The following is a 20,878-nucleotide window of genomic DNA, read 5'->3' on the forward strand; positions in this document are numbered from 1 at the left end:
ATGTTTGGTGTCGGTTGGTCTAGGGGTTGGGCGAGGGCCACCCTGAGGGGTCGCAAACCGACCCGGGAAGGCGGCAAGCGGCACCTGGCTGCCGCTGAGAGCACCTGGGGGTGGGGGAGGGGTCGCAGGGAAAAGTCGAGTTCAGCTTGGGTTTCTGTCTCTGCCTGGGGGTTATTAGAGATTAGAGGAGGCGCCGAGCAGCCGCGCGGGGTATTCCCCGCTTCGGGGTAACGCCGGCGGCGCCCGCGCCAGGCCCGGCCCTCTCCCGAGACTGCAAGCGCTCCCCCCGGCCCGGGCCGCGGCCTCCCGCCCCGGTGGAGCCGCGCGGTGGATTGTGGGCTGGGGGCTGCGGAGGCCTCGCGGCGGCCTCCGGCGCTGTCTCCCCGGACCTAGCCAGACCGAGGCGGGCGGGCGGGGTGAGGAGAAGCAGTAGAGCAGGGAGCAGAATCGCTAGGGGTAGTGGTCGCGGCGCGGCGGCGGCGGCGGCGGCGGCTCCTCTGGAGGCCGGGGATGTGGGAGAGGCGGTGGCAGCAGCGGCGGAGGCGGCGCTGCGGACCCGGGGGAAACTGCTGGCTGACAGGACACCCGGGAGAGACGTGAGGGAGCCGCCGCTGCCGCCTCTCACCCCCGAGCGGAGCTGGGCTCGAGAGGGCGGCCCTGTGCTCCCCCGGCCGACGGGCCAGCCGGCGCGGGTCGGGGGCGGGAAGCCGGGCTCGGGCCCAGCCGGGCTCCGGGCGGCGGCGGCCGCGGAGCAGCAGCCTCAGCGCGACGTGGAGGCTTGGAGGCGGCGGCGATGCACTAGGCCTCGCTCTGGGGCGGCTGCCCGGGACCCGCAGGTAGGTGTCGGGCCGGCCCCACGCGGCCCCCAGCGCTTCGCGGCCCACCCTCGCCCCGACTTCCCCTGGAGGGAGGACCGAGACCCCACCCCCTCTGTCTCCTCCCAGGCCCGAGGCGGCGGAGTTTCGGTCACAACTGACCAGCGCCGCAGCTTCCATTCCTCCCGGCCACCACCTCCTCCTCTTCCTTCTCAATCTCCCGCCGGGATCCGGGCCGGCAGCTGTACTCTTCGCCCCTAGCCGGCGGCTGCGACGCCGCTCTCGCCCCTCTCGCCCCTCTTGGGATTTCGGCTGTCGCACTTCCACCACCCTCCTTAGACGCTCCCCCCAAACTTTCCCTTTCTTTTTCTAGCCGGGCCCTTAAGCCGCTTTTTGATCCTAGTGGAATAATTTAAATTTAAAAAGTCATTTTTCTTCCTGGAGATGGCCAGCCCAGAAAATAACTCGGTGTTTTGCAGTTTGGCAGTTTAGCTCGCAATCATTTTGCTCAATAGTTAATTTTCTTCAGTTATACGTCTTTCCGTCTCTGCATTGATCAGGCCTTACCTGCCCTCCTGTCGTTGACAGGGGAGCTTTTGCCTGCCCATTATAATTAACACTTGGCCTATTCGTGTGCTGAGTTTGGGATGGTATTTTTAGAATTTTGGCTGACCCCGGTTGCAGTTTGTTTTTAAGAATTCCCCATTAACTAGCTTTATTTTGGTCTTTATTGAGGCTCTCTTTACTTTCGAAGAATTCAGTTGGAATGTTTTTGTGTTTTGTTTTTAATTGGTTCTGTGTCTGATTTGTCAAACCCCAGGGCAGTCTTAACAGTAAATGCTTTAAAATGACAAGTGATGTCATGATAGTGTACTGAGAAATGTTACTGTGGTAACTTAAATTGCAGATTTTGACGGACATTCAGGTTGACTTTTATATCTGATGAAGTGTTCTATTTGGAAGAGTAGCTTGAGAGCCTTAATGACTTGTAAGATGGAATGATGGGATTTGTTTGATTGCAGTCAGATTCTGATTTCCTAGCAATAGGTATTACTTGATTGTTCATCGTTGTCATCATTGCTTATGATAGGTTTTGGTAAAAAATCAATGTGTGCTAATTTTGGGTGCTTGATAGTTGTGGTCTAAGGTATTAGATGTTTGCGATTTTATTGTGATTTGGCTATTTTAAAATGATACTCTGTTAATTTCAGAATTATTGTGTTATCAGGACAGACATTACAACCTGAGGATCACTTTTAAAAGAAATTAAAAATATCTCTGTGGTTTTCTTTATAATGAGTGCACTACAACAAAACTATAAAGACTGTCCCTGTTTCGTTGTCAATGATGATATTAATATATTTTGGTCTTAGAGAGGTATTGTTACCCTAACATTTGGCTTTCTGAAATGTTTTTCATTGCGTTTAAGGTATCCAGAGTTTATTAGGAAAAGATGATTAAATTTGTATTTGTTTATTTTCTGGAAAAGTTAATTTCTGGATAGGTATTAAGTTTTTATGTCAGAATTAAAATCAAATCTTACACAACTCTTGAAATGGGAAACTTTGCAGAATTTATTCTTAATGACATTCTTTTTTTATCAATAAGAGTTAATTAAAATTCTTTTTCTGCTTTAAGCTTTTTACAAACTATTGAGTAAAGTGCACTTACTTAAAGTATTAAATTCATCCATTTTTAGGTTATTTACATAGTTGTGCAACCATTACCATAATCTAACTTTAGAACATTTTCATCACCCCAAAAAGAAACCTCCGCCCATTAGCAGTTACTCCATATTCTCACCACTCCACCCTACCCCGGGACCTAGGCGACCACTAATCTACTTTCCATCTCAATAGTTGCCTGTTATGGTTCACTCATATATACAGTATCACTCCCTGAAAAGTTTTTCTTTTAAAATTAATTTCCATGTTTAAAATAGTTTAAGTCAGGAAATAATCAACTGATCACTGGTATTAAAAAGTGATATTTTAAACAGTTGCATCCTGTTTGGTTGTATTCATCATAGATTACTACTGGAGAAAGAAAAAAGATAGCATGAATGACTTCAGTGATCTGAGGGAGGTGGGTTAGTCAGCTGGGAATCAGTAGGTAAAAGTTGAAGGAGTGTTTTTGCCATTGGATGTTAGAATTGAAAAGATCTTAAAGGTCATCTGCCTACTTTCTACTTCCTTCACAAATAGATGGCAGAAACCGGATGAGGAAATCTGGAGTGGAAGCTTGAATCTCTAGGACACATGACTCAAGAACCAGTGTGACCATGTAAAGCAAGAAATGGGGATATGCAAGTTAGAACTGTTAAGATCTTATGTGTATATAAGTATGTACGTATATATGGATGTATGTATTTGACATTTTACTAGCAGAGTAGTGAGAGAACTGGACATTTCCCCATCTTTGGGATGGAGGGAGGAAGGGGACAATACATGCGATTCATGTTACAAAATCCTATAAAATGTTTTAAGCTAAAGGAGGATGACATATATATTATTTAGGTATCTTTTTGTACTGTTACCATCTTAATTTTTTAAAAATCCATATTTTAGAAACACAATTTAAAAAAAATTAGACAGGGCTGGTTGGAGGCCTCCTGTTTCAAGACCTAGAGCCCTAACTTTTAAATCAGAGGCGCAGTTTTGCCCTCCAAGGGATATTTGGAAATGTCCAGAGACATTTTTCCTTGTCACAGCTGAGGGTTGTGTGCTGTTGGCTTCTATCCAGGATTGTTGCTAAATATCCTATAATGTGCATGACATATCCTACTCCACCCTGCCTCCCCCTCAACCTCCTGACACACACAACAAAGAATTATCCGACTCTAAATATCAGTAATGTTCTAAATCTGTGGTTTGCATGATTCTGGAAAGGGCCTGAGCTAATGTTCCTGACTTCTACCAGATGGGAAAATATTCTCTGGGCATTGTTTGGTGGGTAAGATTAAACTTTAGGTCCTCTGGCAATTCTCTCTCTTTGCAAGAGGAGGCAGTGAGGGGAAAATCTGTGACATAATGCAGATATTTTTTTAGTTTGCTTAGTAGTCTTCAAATCTGAAATAAAAGAATTGATTTCTTTCTGAAAATGGCAGCCTTATTTTATTGCAGATTTGAGCTATTATGTTTTGACTTGTTCGTTACTGGTACATAGGTTTTTGAATTGAAAATAAATAGTATTTTCTTTACCTAGATAATTTTTTTTCTGGTAGCTTCAACTGCCAAGGAAGAGAAGTAAGCTGTGTTTTAATTAATTAATAATGTATATTATGATGCAGAAAAATTCAAAGCTTCCTCATGAATCTCATCTTTTTTTTCTTATTGGCCCCACTTTAAAAAAAAAGTATTTCTTTTTGGTTGTGCTTGTCTTGATTGATGCATGCAGGCTTTCTCTAGTTGCAGTGAGCAGTTCTACTCTTCATTGTGATTCTCAGGCTTTTCATTGCAATGACTTCTTTTATTGTGGAGCATAGGCTCTAGGCGAACAGGCTTCAGTAGTTGCAGAATATGGGCTCAGTAGTTGTGGAACATGGGCTTAGTTGCCCCAACGGCCTGTGGGGCCGGACCAGGGATGGAACAGGTGGCCCCTACATTGGCAGGCAGTTTCTTTACCACAGGGAGAGTGAAAGTGAAAGTGTTAGTCATTAAGTCTTGTCTGACTCTTTGCGACCCCGTGGACTGTAGCCTGCCAGGCTTCTGTGTCCATGGGATTCTGCTGGCAAGAATACTAGAGTGGATAGCCATTCTCTTCTCCAGGGTTCTTCCGGACTTAGGGCTCGAACCTGGATCTCCTGCATTGCAGGTAGGTTCTTTAACGTCTGAGCCACTGGGAAAGCCCCCTTTGCCACAGTACCACCAGGGAAGTCCTAGGACTCACTTTTGACTCTAATTTCTTTGTAGCAAGTTTAATTTGGTGATGAAAGGAGATTGAAAAGTTGGAATCACTTCTGTTATTTACCAACCTTATGACTTTATTAGATAAATTACTCAATCTTTCTGAGCCTTAGTTGTCTCATATATAAGGTAGGAATAGTGGTAATTTTTGTGTTTTAAAGTTATTGTGAGAATTAAATGAGGTAATGTGTTAAGATGCAATGTCAGCTATAAAATACTATATGAGTTAGTTACTGTACCTGAAACTAATATAATGTTACATGTTAATTATGTTTCAATTAATTAAAAAAAGTTACTTGTTTCAGAAGATTCAAATTAGAAAGGGATATAGATGGTGCTGAAGCAGGAATGTAGAAAGCAAGGCAGAGAAGTAACTGCTGAAAACGTCTTTAGGGAGAAGAGAGTTCTGAAAATATATAGATAACAAACTAGTGAAAGAACTAGTCAGTTCAGTTCAGTCACTCAGTTGTGTCTGACTCTTGGCAAGCCCATGGACTGCAGCTCGCCAGGCTTCCCTGTCCATTACTTACTCCCTGAGTTTGCTCAGACTCATGTCCATTGATTTGGTGATGCCATCCAACCATCTCATCCTCTGTTATCCCCTTCTCTTCCTGCTTTCAATCTTTCCCAGCATCAGGGTCTTTGCCAAAGAGTCAGTTCTTCACATCAGGTGGCCAAAATATTGACGCTAGTATTATCACCATAATTTGAAGCTCTTTCACCTAGGGGCAGACTGACTTCCTTCAGTAGCACCTGAGGGTATCACCATAATATAAAACAGATTATTAAAATGGTAAAATTGAGTTATCAGGGAAAGGTTACCTTGTTTTCAAAATATGCTGTTTGAAAAGCCATTAAAAATGTATAATTTAAGAATTAAAAATTTCAGAAGTGCCTTATACAAAAAGTTTTGACCTTACCAAGAGTAAACTATAGTTATCCTGGATCATTTCCCTTATTGGGAATAATTCCTTCTGCTTTCATTTATTATTCATGCCTTTCTTTTTTCTAGAAGAATTTTTCTACCACTGGTAATTGCTCTTCAAATGTGAGGATTTAATTGAAGACATAGGGGTTTTAAACCTATCCACTATTTGTAAAATCTCATTTATTTCTAGATTTGTTTCTTTATTATTTTTCAACATCCTTTTTTATACAATAAAGAGATGTTTTGATTTTTCTATATGTTTAGTAGTCCATGTGGTACATTTAGAGTTGGATTAACTGAAATACTTGAAATAAATGGGAGAAATGTAATCTTAGAATTTTGTTAAACTGGTCAGTTTTCCTTCACAATCATACAAAAGTAAAACTGCAGATAAAACAGTGTTCCAGCTATCCAGTGAGTTTTTTTTGGACAGCATGAGGGTAGAATGGTTGTAGACAGTATTCAAAATAAGTCACGTTGTGGTATTGGTAGGATTTTTTAAAAAGTATGGTGAACTTTAATGGCAACCCACTTCAGTATTCTTGCCTGGAAAATCCCATGGATAGAAGAGCCTGGCAGGCTACAGTCCATGGGGTCTCAAAGAGTCGGACACAACTGAGCCATTTCCCTCTCACTTTCACTTCATGGTGAACTTAAAAAATAATCAGATTGTAGGGAGTTCCCTGGTGGTCTAGTGGTTAGAATTCCAGGCTTTCACTGCTGTGACCCAGGTTCAGTTGTTGGGGAACTGAGATCCTGCAAGCCACAGCTGGGGTGGCCAAAAAAAAAAAATCAGATTGTAGAAAGTGGGGGTAAATTTTCATGTAATAAATGCTACTGATTTGAATAATTTATGTTCAATTAGTTAGCTTTTTGATTAAAACTAAGTTCAGAGATTGGGTGTTTGTATATGAATATTCTAATACGTCATGTCTTATAATGTTTTTCTCCTGTGGAGTGAATAATTTTGAAATCATATTAGTTATCAAGAAAGTTTGTGACCTGGTTTGTTTTGTTTTGTTTTTCAGTTTGGCTAAATAAAATCCTAAGCTATAGCAGTGTCAGTTGGAATGGAGAGCAAGGACTGGATTTGTGATTAAGAGTGGAGTCCATAGGATAATTAAAGTTGGTGTAGAAATTGAAGAATGTAGAGAGATCAAAGAGTTAAGTTGGCCCTATTTGTCTTTAGCTTGGTAAGATACATCAGTTCAGTTGATTCACTCAGTCGTGTCCGACTCTTTGCGACCCCATGAACCACAGCATGCCAGGCCTCCCTGTCCATCACCAACTCCCAGAGTCCACCCAAACCCTTGTGCATCGAGTTGGTGATGCCATCCAACCGTCTCATCCTCTGTTGTCCCCTTCTGCTCCTGCCCTCAATCTTTCCCACCATCAGGGTCTTTTCCAATGAGTCAGCTCTTCGCATCAAGTGGCCAAAGTATTGGAGTTTCAACTTCAACATTAGTCCTTCCAATGAACACCTAGGACTGATCTCCTTTAGGGTGGACTGGTTGGATCTCCTTGCAGTCCAAGGGACTCTCAAGAGTCTTCTCCAACACCACAGTTCAAAAGCATCAATTCTTCGGCACTCAGCTCTCTTTATAGTCCAACTCTCACATCCATACATGACCACTGGAAAAACCATAGCCTTGACTAGACGGACCTTTGTTGGCAAAGTAATGTCTCTGCTTTTTAATATGCTATCTAGGTTGGTCATAACTTTCCTTCCAAGGAGTAAGCGTCTTTTAATTTCATGGCTGCAATCACCATCTGCAGTGATTTTGGTAAGCTGCATAGATGGTGTTATTTACTGAGCTAGATAGAGAAGGAAGGTAGAGAAAGGTGGATAAAGATAGTGAATTTAAGTTTTGGATATCTTGAATTTTAGGTGTCTCTGAGATTTGCAGGTAAAGATACACCCAGTAAGCAGTTACAAATTTGGGTATGAAATACTCACAAGCAGTTAGAAATAGAGAAAGATATAAAATCCATCCAGTTTTCTCCATCTTCTCTACTATTATCTGAGTTTAGGCTGTTGTCATCTCTCACTATTTCTCTCACTGACTATTCCTATTTCATCTCTTTTAGTCTTAGTCCTCTCCAGTCCGTTCTCAGTGTTACAATCAGTGATCTTTCTTAGGGAAAATTTGATTATATCATTCCTCAGTTTATTTCTGTGATTTTCTTTTATCCTCATGATGAAACTCATATTCCTTACTGCTTTAGCAGATTTATAAATTCATTTAAGTTCTTTTCCCAATTTATCTCTCTAGGCCAGTGACTCTCCACAACTCCCTGCTCCTCAAATAAACAGATTGAATTACTTGTGGTTTCTGACACTTGGCTGTCTCTTCCCTCCAAACCCTTGTACTTATTATTCCCTGTTCCTTAAGGGTTCTCCTTATCACACTCTTTCTCCCCTTCATCTAACTGACTCATTTCTGCTTATCTTCAGTTTTTAGTAAGCCTTCGTTGGTCCATTGATTCATATTATTGTTACTGAAAAGTTTTAAACTCACTTGGTGATATTTTGTGACCATGTAAATATCATGTTCCTAACAATCTTTTAAACTTATGGTTTTAGCATCCCCATTAATCACCTTTGCTTGAATCAGCCATTGCATTGGAGAATTACAAATAGTGATATTTCTATTTTTTTCATTCTGTCTATATTTATTACCTTTGCTGACTTTTGAGAGCAGTGAGAGCAGGAAAGCTGAATATTAGCAACTGAATTTAGAAATCAAGTCATTTCTCACCTTTTCTAGAGCCAAGTAAGTGGTGAAGATGAAAGGTGGATTGCTAAGGAGGTAGACAAGAAAGAGAATAGAGGTTTGCCAGTGAAGAGATAAGACGAGTTAGCTTGAATAGATAGAGCTGAAGGAAAGAACTTTAGTACTTGACTTTTTATTTTGAAATTGACAATAGGAGAATCAGGAGATAATTCATAGAACAAGGTCTTGGAGTGGAGAAAGATGAGATCAAGAACAGCAGGTTGGGGGATTAGCTCTGGAAAAGAGCAGACATCTTATACTGTACTCAGAAGGTTTAGGAGTTGTGTATAGGTGAGAATTAGGTATATTAGGGTATGAATGGAAGAAGTCATATCTGAGGACCTTATTTTATTGATATGTGGTAGACAGTTACTTTTTGAGCATGAGATTGGAGGTAAGCTAGGGAACATGAAAGTAATGAAGTTTGTTATAAATACTGTAGGAATTGGGAAAGAGAAGTGCTTGAGGATAAATAAGTGAAAGGACTGCTGAGCAAAGCCTCATTTGAGATTGGAACTCATAAATATATAATCTGCATGTTTTACATAAATTTTCTCTGACAATATTCTGCAGCCAGAAACAAAAGCAAAGACAGATTGTACTGAAGATGGATGAGCAAGGAGAAAATTAAACATGTTATTGACCATGAGATCCAAGCTAAGTAGAGAAACTTGTAAGGCAGAATTGGGCTAAGAGACCCAAACAGTGGGGAGAGGTATAGAGGTAATACCAAGCAGTAATTCATTAAAATGCTATTTCATTGTTGGTTTGGGGTTATAGTACTAATGAACTTCATAGTAACAGTTACTTACTTTATACCTCAAACTAACATTTAAATATTTTCATTCTTGAATCACTTACTGACTCACTGCAGATGAGTTTCTAGCTATTTTGCTTTTTTTTCTCTCTAAAAATTTTTTTAACCAGCATCATCTTTATTATGTTTTATAGAGTACATACTTATTTAGATTATTTGAAGAACCTTCCCTTCAAGGACCTATATGAAATATATAGTTTATTAAAAAAGATAGACTTAACACTAGATTATTTTTACTCTAGAAAGAGGCAGGGTAACCCAAACAATGGATAAAGCCTAGTGTCATTTTTGTCCTTCTTGAGAATACATTAATATGTAGTTTTCTTTTAGCAACTACTTTCAAGGTAGGGTAGATTATATAGATTTTATTTTAATTTTACTATTTTTGTAGATATGTCAATAAGTGTCTACTGATTTACATATTTAAGACATTTGTATTCTCCAGTAACTTTGAATGAGTGATTTTAGGATTTGTTACTCTTTGGCTAAGACACCAAGAATAGAATACCATGTTCTTATCTGATTCACTCTGACAAAATTTCACTAGTAATACAGTAATATCAATGCTCTAAAGGAGTAAAATAAAGCATCCAAGTTATATTTTGTTTACATTCAACTTTTTACATGTTAGAGACAGATTTTTCACAGTACAGTTATATCATTCAGTTCCAGGCTTATGAACCTTAATTTCAGTGACTGTTATAGTATGTTTTTTTAGCATATTGTGTGATAGATGCTGGGGAAAACAGACATTGTTTTTATTTTTAATAACATCTAGATTTTTAAAATGTATTTATGCTGTATTTTGAGGATACTTGTAATTTTATTTCTAATAAGAATGTCACACATTTAATATTACTTATTTCATAGCTATTTAAGAATATGTAAATTTAATATATAATATTTAAAAATATTATAATATTTATATTTCTTATCCTTCCAGATACGATTCTCTCTTATTGTTCCTTTTTGTCACTAAATCAAAAGTAAATAAGGAACTTAAGGAAGCGCATGTATTTAGAATTTCCTTCAAGGCAAAGGGTCTCATAAATGTCAAATGGGAATGTAAGGAATAAGCAAATTAGATTAGCGTAACTCTGTTCTTATTTTCTGTGTTTCTTTAGGTTCAACTTGATTTCCCTCAATTTAGAAATACTGATATATGCAAGAAAAAAAATACTTTAATGTCCAACCAAAGATAGATTTGATAAAAATTATTAGAGATTATTTTTTAATCATAGTAAATTTAAAATATCTCAAATATGTAATATTCTAAGAAACACTTGGCACAACACTTTTGGAATTTTAAGAGCCAATTTCTGGCTAATGGTGTAGTTAAGCTTCTTTCCTTCAGCTAGAACGAAAATAATATACTTCTCTACTATGTAAGATTTATCATCTGACAGAGTCTGGTTTAATCATAATTTTTAAAGTAGCTAAGTTATAAAATATTATATATCATATATATTATTGCTTACAGTGATCTCAATAATGAAGCTAACTATTAAGCATAAAGATTTGAGATTTCGAAAAATACTAACAAATTAATGCTGTCATATAAATAAGTACTTGTCTTCTCATGTTGGTGACCCATTGTAGCATATTTATCCCTCATTGCCGCTCAGGAATTACCCTTTTGCTAAGAAAAATGGTAAATTATACTAATGAAAATGTATAGTGTCTTTTTCTTTAATAATTTTCTGCCCATTTCAGTCCTATAAAATTATTTGAACCTAAAACTGCCCTAAAAATAATCCTTAAAAAATTATCAAAGATATTAATTATTGTTGCCATTTATTTTTAAAAGTGGACTTAAATAATAATTGTTCTTCTAAATAATTGGATTGGTAATTGATGAGAAAAAGAAGACAGAAAAGTAAAGCACTGGGTGCCTGACATGGATGGGAGGCAAAGTGAAAAACTTAGATTTGTTTTTTTTATTTTCTTTCCAGAGAGCTAATGTGCTTTGGGGACAGAGATATGGAATTTCGAATCAGAAGATCTGAGTGCAAATCATATCTTCACAACTAACTAGCTAAATGGTGTGAAGCCAAGTTACTATTGAACTTGTTTCTCTATCACAGAATAGGGATCACTGTTTCATTCATTTATGGATTCATTCAGAAATGTTTTTCTTGGAAGGTTGTTAGTAGGACCAGCAAAATCATATAAATGAAACTAAGCAATTATGTACCATATAGTGTTTAGTAATTATTACTGTTGTTATTATTGTTTTTCTGTTGCTTCCCTCTCCCTTGCCATCCTTTATTTCATGGGTAACATATTTTCATTGCCCTTTTGATCTTAGGACTTCAGATAATTTTCAGAACTTGTGGTGGGAATGAGGCAGTCCAGGTTCACCCAAGTCCCGGCTGATCTCTCTGCACATCATGAATAAGGGTATTAGGCAGGAGAGTAGTATGGAAGGCAACTTTTCTGGATCAACCTGCTAACTTTTTTACTGTTACTTGACAAAGTCCTGTTTTTCTCAAAGTGGGGCATAGCCCAAGGTGCCTCATAGTCTCTGGGTATAACTATTCAGTATCTTTTCTGCTTCCTCCTCTCCATCCATCCCATTCCCCTGGAGAATCTAATTCTTCCTTCTCATCTCCTTTTTCCACCACTTTTTCTTATTTCTTTTAATCTCACCCTCAGTTGATTTCTTGCTGTTTGCCTATAAATGTGCTCAGGTCTCCCATGGCCTAAAAAATTCTTGCTCAACTCTTAATTGCTTTTCTTTCATCACCAAAACTATGTTGATATTGTTGCATTGTTACTTCATCATTTACTTAACCTCTTGTGGTATGGCTTCTGCCCCAAACATTGTCCTAAAACTTCTAATCCAGTTTCCTTTCTGAAGTTAAAGAAAAACCTCCTTGACCTCTCTGTCTGCAGCATGTTGACATTACTGTTCATACTTTCCTTGTGGATCCTTCTCCCTTGGCTTCTGTAGGATGATTTTTCTGACTGCTTTCTTCCTTACCTTTTATGTATATTTGCCCCACTCCTTGCTCTGAGTTCTCATTACCCCTCTTTTTCGGCACTTTCTTCCTTTGTAATGTTACTTTCCTGTGACTAGAATTATTTATTATTCCTGTAATGTGATTGAACTAGGAATAGTGATGCAAAATTCAGGGAAGCAGGATTCTGTTTACTACAAGAGATAATTTTTTTTCCTAAAGTAATTATAGTTGCTTTATAGTAATAATCTGCTTCTGAAGCAGTCACTTCATTACTGACAGTTTTCAAATGGAGGCAGAGAGACCCCGAGTAGAAAGGATTCACATATTGATAAACAGTTGAGACAGATGATCTTTTAAAGTCTGGTCCAACTGTCTCATCCACTCCACTTTCATGGACTGAATTTTGACCATTATTAAGTGTCTTCCAAAAATAGTTCTTCTAGCTTCTGTGCCTCATCATCCCTCTTCTGTCTCACAAACAGTTTTGCTTTTATTTTTTCAAAAATTGCTAAAGTTTCATCATTATTTTCCACTACTCTCTTTTTCTTTCCTTTGACTGGCATGGCTTTGAGGACCACTGTTGCTTTGACCACTTTTCTGATAGTAAATTCTATCTGCCCGTATTGGTTTGCTTCCTCCACCTCAAACTAGAGGCACTGAAGCAATGGAGGAAGTTTAGAATCCTAAACTTTAATTTTAAAACTTTGTATGGCACAATCCAAATGTTAAGGCTTAAGATGTTTATAATGATAAATAGTAGTAGTGCAATTATTTGTTGACTGTCTACCATGTGCCAAGATTTACATAGATTATGTAAATTATATTTCATTTAAATGTTACGACATTGCTATGAGGAAGACACTTAGTTGCTGTTGCATTTTACAAATGAGGAAACTGAGAGCAAGGTACGAAAGTTGTCAAAGGTCACACTACTAATAAATGATAGAGATCTAACTCACTTTATGGTCAGTTTTCTTAACCAATATATTATACTGTGTTACAGGAAAGATAAAAATCTAGAATCAAATTTTAGGGTGTCAGGTAATGTTATACAAACAAGGTAACATATTTTTGACTTAGGTTTTTAGATTGTTGGAACATGAACTTATAAGAAACATTATTAGTGGCTTGTTTGTGCTTACTTCTTTTTCCATTATAGTCATTCATTTGTTCATTCATTCATTGAACATTCATCCAGCTAGGTGGTGGTATACCAGCTAGGTGTGGTATAGAAAGATGAATGAAACAAGTATAATTTTATGATGTAGTGAGAAAGACAGGAAATAAGCAGGTAAATAATCAGTTATAATTTGAGAAAGTACTATAAAGATCACAAACCATAAGGCTGGTAGTAGAGAGTAACCAGGATATGTGTGTTGGACGGGGGATAAGGTAAGAGGAGGAAGTACTTAAATACTGTGGTAAGGAAAAACCTGTTATTTACCATCATTAACATTTTGTCATATACCTTTTCATACATTATATATAGCTATATAAAGTTTTTATATCAAAATGAGATTGTACTATGTATTCTGTTTTATACTCTTATAATTGAGTCTCTTGAAACAATAATCATTGTGTGTTAATTTCCTCACCTATTTCACTCCAACCTCTGCATTCTGCTTCCACCCACACTATTGGACTTGACATTGCTTCCCAATGTGATGCGGTTACTTCCTAACTGCCAAATGTAAAGAAGGTTTTTTCCCTTAGTATTAATATTTTATTTGTGAATTCTGAGCTGTTTTTCTTCCCTTTTTTCTTCTGCCTGCTTTGATATTCCTTCTCTTCTTTATCACAAGTTTTTCTTTATATCTTTCTTTCTTTCTTCAGAAATGTTGTTGGAGTCCTCTTAGATACTATACTTGGCCCTCTTTACTAATACTCTTCTGGAATGATGTATCATCAGTTCAACGCTAGTGTCTTAAGTCTATAATGGCCCACCACAGTCTTGTGGGTTAAGTCTAAACTCCATTGTCAGATTGCATGCAGCTTAAGGAATATTCATTTTTTATCTAAAGAAAAAAGAAGTGGACTTTTACAAATATTTGTTATGAAGTTTGATACCAACATCTTCAATCAGTCCACATGTTTATTTATTAGGTAGTCACATTATATAGATAAGTGAGTAAGCTCAAGGGATTAACGGTAGTGTCCTTCACTTAGTTTATCCTTGTGACGTAATAGCCTTTTATGAGTAGTTAATTAGGTTTACAAATTATGTTATATAGTTTTAAATAAACCAACTCTTACAATATGTTCAATAACTCCTTTGAGAAGTCACATCTTGGATAAATACTAATAATGGAACCACAGTAAATAACAAAGCACAGAGTTGGATTCTCCTACTCTTAATACAAGCTTTTCCATAGCCATATATTAAAAGTACAAAAGAGCTGTCAAACTCAAGAATATGTTATGTATGTTTTTATTAACAAGAAGAAAAAGCATTTATTAATAAGAAGAAATTAGCAAACTTGCTAATTTTTTTTTTCTTTTTCAGAAATGGCATGTGACTTGACAATAATATGTAACCAGACAGAATGAAATACACAGACACAGACAGGCAGACATATTAAATCTGTCCCCACAGGGTATTTTTGTTTGTTTTTAAATAAAAAAAGTTTTATATATAAAATTTTATATGTAAAGTATAGTGAAAAAATAGAGTAGTTGATTTTTTAGAAACACTCAAGCTATTGTAAATCTGTTTTAAAGATGGATGTTTAAAAAAAAAATGGATGTTTGGAAATCTTCCATCATTGTGCTGTTTTGTTAAATGATGATCTCTTTAAAAGTCCAGAATAGAGTTTTCTTCCTTGTTTTAAAAATCTCAAATTAGAGAGTTTAGACAGTGTGATCAGTGATTTCTTCCATTTCGTTCTATATCCATATGTGAGATACTTCCCCCTGCCCCAGTAACAAGCATTAAAAGCCAGGTATAAAAATAAGTTGAACTCAGAGCCAAACCTTTGAATCACCATTTCATGAAGTTTAAATCAAGATTTTTAATAATAATGAATCACAGTGAAATCACATTACTATCTATTAAAAATAGAGTAAAAAGTTACTTTTTTGCTAGCAATTAACAGATTATTTTAAATGTTTTTCCTCTCTTAAAAAATTTTCATTTAGAATAATTTTATATTGTATGCATTAATATAATGCATGCTGTACCCTATATAATTTATAAATGATGATTTTTTAAAAGTTTTTTTAACTGATGGGCTATAGGATCAAAAAATTTGTAAATTGCTGATATAGATCATAAGTATCCCAGATCAAAGGAAGGCTAGTTTTCTCAGGGTTATTGTTGTTTAGTCACTAAGTCATATCCAACTCTCTTCGTGACCTCATGGACTATATAGCCCACCTGTTTTCTCTGTCTATGAGGTTTCCCAGGCAAGAATACTGGAGTGGGTTGCCATTTCCTTCTCCAGGGTATCTTCCCGACCAAGGGATTGAACTCGCTTCTCTGGTACTGGCAGACAGATTCTTTACCACTGAATCACCATGGAAACCCTCTGAGGGTTAATAGCCATTAAAAAAGATTTATAGTGGAGGTAGATGTAAAGCTGAAGCTGAACTTTTGCTGTTTAATAATAGCATTGTTCCTGATTAATGAAGCGTCATAGTTAATTTTGTGTGTCAATTTGACTGAGCTAAAGGATACCCATATTGATGGCAAAACATTATTTCCAAGTGTGTCTTTGAGGGTGTTCTGGAAGAAATTAGCACTTGATTCAGTGGACTAAGTAAAGATACCTGCCTTTGCCAGTGTGGGCGGGCATCATCATTTAATCCTTTGAGGGCCTGAATAAAACAGAAAGGCAAAGGAGGGTGAATTTGTTCTCTCCTCTTGAGCTGGGACGTTTATCTTCTCTGGCCCTCACACATCTGAGTTCTTGGTTCATGGCCTTTGGACTCGGGTCCTAATGCCAGTGTCCTCCTGGATTTTAGGCCTTTGACCTCAGACTGAATTATACCTTTGGCTTTCATGGTTCTCTAGTTTGCAGAAATCAGTGGTGGGACTTCTCTTGCCCTCCATATCAGGTTGGTGAGCCAATTCCTTGAATAACTATCTTGTAAATATCCTATTGAGTCTGTTTCTCTGGAGACCCTGACTAATATATACACAGTAATAAGTTTTCATAGGAAAACATTTGGAAAATTCCCCAAAGCACAAATGAATAAAAATTTCTTGTAACTTTGTGTTTGGAGGTAACCATTTTTAAAATTGTGGTATATGTCTGCATTTTTTTTTTTGGAAATGCGTATGCTTATTTTAAATTAGAAAATTGGGATCATACTGACATACTATATTTATTTATTTATTTTTATTAGTTGGAAGCTAATTACTTCACAACATTGCAGTGGGTTTTGTCATACATTGACATGCATCAGCCATGGATTTACATGTATTCCCCATCCCGATCCCCCCCCCACCTCCCTCTCCACCCGATTCCTCTGGGTCTTCCCAGTGCACCAGGCCCGAGCACTTGTCTCATGCATCCCACCTGGGCTGGTGATCTGTTTCACTATAGATAATATACATGCTGTTCTCTCAAAATAGCACCCTCGCCTTCTCCCACAGAGTCCAAAAGTCTGTTCTGTACATCTGTGTCTCTTTTTCTGTTTTGCATATAGGGTTATCATTACCATCTTTCTAAATTCCATATATGTGTTAGTATGCTGTAATGTTCTTCATCTTTCTGGCTTACTTCACTCTGTATAATGGGCTCCAGTTTCATCCATCTCATTAGAACTGATTCAAATGAATTCTTTTTAACGGCTGAGTAATATTCCTTGGTGTATATGTACCAATATGAAGCAACTGACATACTACTTTAAAACCTATTTTCACTTAACAATATATGTTAAACATTTTTATGTGATTCAGTATTTTGCAATCCTATTAGACTTTTTTTAAATTGTAAAAATATATGTAACATAACATTTACCATCTTAATAATTTTTAGGTATGCAGTTCAGTAGTGTTAAGTATATTCACGTTGTTGTGGAGCCAATCTCCAGAACTTTTTCATCTTGCAAAACTGAAACACTATAACATATTAAACAACTCCTTATTTTCCCACCCCTGGCCCTTGACAACCACATACTTTCTGTCTCAGTGAATTTCACTGTTTATATACTCTGTGTAAGTGGAATCATACAGCATTTATCTTTTTGTGATTGACTTATTTCACTTCGCATAGTGTTGTCAAGGTTCATCCACGCTATAGCAAACATCAGAATTTCTTTCTTTTTTAAGGCTGAATAATAATATAACATAGTATAATAATAGTATATATAATATACTATATATAGAATATACTAGTGTTTATATACTTATATATAAGTGTATATGCTTATATAATTAAATATATAATTATATTATACTATTTATAATTATACATATAATTATAAATAGTATAATATAATATAATTATAATATAGTATAATAATACTCGATGAACTGACTTGACGGACATGAGTTTGAGTGAACTCCGGGTGTTGGTGATGGACAGGGAGGCCTGGCGTGCTGCAGTCTATGGGGTCGCAAAGAATCAGATACAACTGAGCAACTGAGCTGAACTGAATAATACTCTATTATGTATATATACCACATTTGTTTATCCATTCATCTGTCGGTAAAAACTTGGGTTGCTTCCACCTCTTGGCTATTATGAATAATGTTGCTGTTACATGAGTATACAAATAACTCCTCAAGATACTGCTTTCTGTTCTTCTGGGGATATACATAGAAGTGGAATTGCTTTATCATATGGTAGTTCTATTTTTACTGTTGAAGGAATTGCCTTGCTGTTTTCTGAAATGGCTGCACCATTTTTCTTCCTACCAACAGTGCATAAGGCTTCTAGTACCTCCACATCCTTGCCAACACTTTTTGTTGTTTGATTGGTTGGTTTTCTTTTTCTTGGATAGTAACCATCCCAATGGATGTAAAGTTTGCAATCCTATTTTTAATGATAGTGTAATCCACTGGTTGTACTGTAGCTTATTAAATAACCAGTTTCTTCTTATTTAGGAGTTTGGTTGTTTCAACTTTTTTGCTTTTAAAAATAATGTTGAGATTATTTTTGTTCATATTTTAGAATGTGTATATATTTTTCTTAACATATGTAATCTAGAAATGAAATTTGAAATGAACTTTGAAGGGAGAAGAGGCAATGAATAGGTAGAAAGATGGTATGAATATTCCAGGAAGGCATAGACTTAACAAAGACAAGGAAGCCTTGATAGCCTGATGGATTAAAGCGACATTTAGACCACCCTATCTAGAACAGAGATTATCCATGGATAATAGGAAATAGGGTAGAAAGGAAGGTAAGCATCAGATTGTGGAGTTCCTTGAGTACCAACTTGTAGAGCTTGGCATTTGTTTGGAAAATAATAAATAATTTTAAAGGTTTTTGATCTGAAGTATGGCAGAATGAAAACATTCTAGAAGGTTAATCCTGAAGCAATGTGCGGAATGGTTTAAACTGGAAGCAGAGAGACCAATTAGAGGGCCAAATTATGATAGAAGGTCAATAGAGGGCAAGCAAGTTTAGATTTTATAAAGTAGGGTATATTATAAAGTAGAGTAATCACTTTTGAAAAATAGAAGGGAAGTAAAATGATTAGTTAGTATATCTGTGTTAACCACTTTGGTGAAATGTTTTGTTTACATTGAAATGGTAGAGGGGAAAAAAAAGTCTGGCTATTGCTTTACCTGTAATAGGCAATTCCATAGATAGTTCAGAGTTGGCTGTGAGTGATTTTTTAATACCAATGTTCTCTCTAAGCAGCTATTACTTTAATATAGAAGCAAGGGAGATTTTTGCATAGTACCTGGGTATTGCATCTGGTAAATGTTTCTCTGTCTCAGCTTCCTTCTCATTCAGCTTTTAAGGAATTCCAGATTCTGTATATGGTATTACTCTTCTATAACATTAAAACCTGATTGAAATTTATTTATTTTTCTTCCATTTTTGAAGTTGTACAACAATGCCATCTTCAGGGCAGATTAGCAATTACAAATTTAATGTTTTTCTTTCTCTCTGATACTTATATTTCACATTATTTATTTAATGTTTAGAAAATATGAAAAGTTTCTTTCCCCTAACTTTTTATTGTGAAAACTAAAAAACACAGAAAAGTGAAAGAATAGAACATGTTATAATCATATGTACTTGACTTAAACCATTTTTAACATTTTGCCATTTTATCTGTGTGTATTTTTTTACTGAATCATTTGAAAATAAGTTGTAGGTGACATATTTCACTCCTGAATACTGTAGTGTTCATGTCCTGAATATAGTACAGTTTTCCCATAATCTCAATATCGTTAATCCACCTAAGAAAATTAATAGTAATTCCAAAATCTCCTACAACATCCAGTCCACATTCAAAATTCTCCAGTTGTTCCTATAGTGTATTAGAGCAAAATTTTTTTGAGCCAGCCTCCAGTCAAGGCTCACAATTGCCTTTAGTTGTCTTTATTTATTTTAATATAGAATACTTGTCCACCTTTCAAAAATGATATTGATCTAAATGTCCAGGCTAGTTTTCTTTTAGATTATCTCATAGTCTCAGTTTGTTTCCCCATGTTTATTCTAAATCCCAATATCCTATTTCCATCTATTTTCTTAGACTGGAAGGTAGGTGTAGAGCAAAAGTACTTAACCTGCAGTTCACATATTCTTTAGGGTCTGTGAATAGAATTCAGGGAGTCTAAATTTTGGATGGGGAAAAAATTACATCTTTATCTTAATTCAGTGGTTCTCAACTGGGGTGATTTGTCCTCTCACCTCTCTTTTCCCACATAGGAATGTTTGGCTGTGTCTGAAGACATTTTAGTTGTCACAGCTGAGTGGAAGGCTACTATTGGAGTCAAGTGGATAGAGACTAGGGACGCATCTAAAGATCCTACAATGTACAGGGGGAGAACCCCCAACATCAAAGAATTATGTAGATAAAAGGAAGCTGTGGTACATATACACCATGGAATATTACTCAGCCGTTAAAAAGAATTCATTTGAATCAGTTCTAATGAGATGGATGAAACTGGAGCCCATTATACAGAGTGAAGTAAGCCAGAAAGATAAAGACCAACACAGTATATGAATGCATGTATATGAAATTTTAAAAGATGGTAACGATAACCCTATATGCAAGACAGAAAAAGAGACACAGAAGTACAGAACAGACTTTTGAACTCTGAGAGAAGGTGAGGGTGGGATGTTTTGAAAGAACAGCATGTATATTATCTATGGTGAAACAGATCACCAGCCCAGGTGGGATGCATGAGTCAAGTGCTCGGGCCTGGTGCACTGGGAAGACCCAGAGGAATCGGGTGGAGAGGGAGGTGGGAGGGGGGATCGGGATGGGGAATACGTGTAACTCTGTGGCTGATGCATGTCAATGTATGACAAAACCCACTGAAAAAAAAATAAAAATTAAAAAAAAAAAGTCAGTGTGAATGGTGCCATGGTTGAGAAACCCTGCTTTAACTGAATTTTAGCATTTCCTTTAATTGTGAATGTAAGAAACCCCTCTGCTGCTGCTGCTAAGTCACTTCAGTCATGTCTGACTCTGTGCGACCACGGGCTACCCCGTCCCTGGGATTCTCCAGGCAAGAACACTGGAGTGGGTTGCCATTTCCTTCTCCAA

General features: G+C 37.1%; 1 protein-coding gene across 2 annotated transcripts in view; it reads left to right on the forward strand.

The window, feature by feature from the left end:
- The first annotated feature begins 696 nt into the window (after positions 1 to 696).
- Positions 697 to 20,878, forward strand: part of VPS54 (VPS54 subunit of GARP complex) — a 102,373-nt gene continuing 82,191 nt past the window's right edge. For both annotated transcript variants that reach the window (XM_065929060.1, XM_065929062.1), the window contains exon 1: positions 697 to 836. The gene's annotated coding sequence lies outside the window, so the exon portion shown is untranslated. The remainder of the gene's footprint in view (positions 837 to 20,878) is intronic.

Source organism: Muntiacus reevesi, chromosome 3 (assembly GCF_963930625.1).
Source record: "Muntiacus reevesi chromosome 3, mMunRee1.1, whole genome shotgun sequence".
Taxonomy (NCBI): domain Eukaryota; kingdom Metazoa; phylum Chordata; class Mammalia; order Artiodactyla; family Cervidae; genus Muntiacus; species Muntiacus reevesi.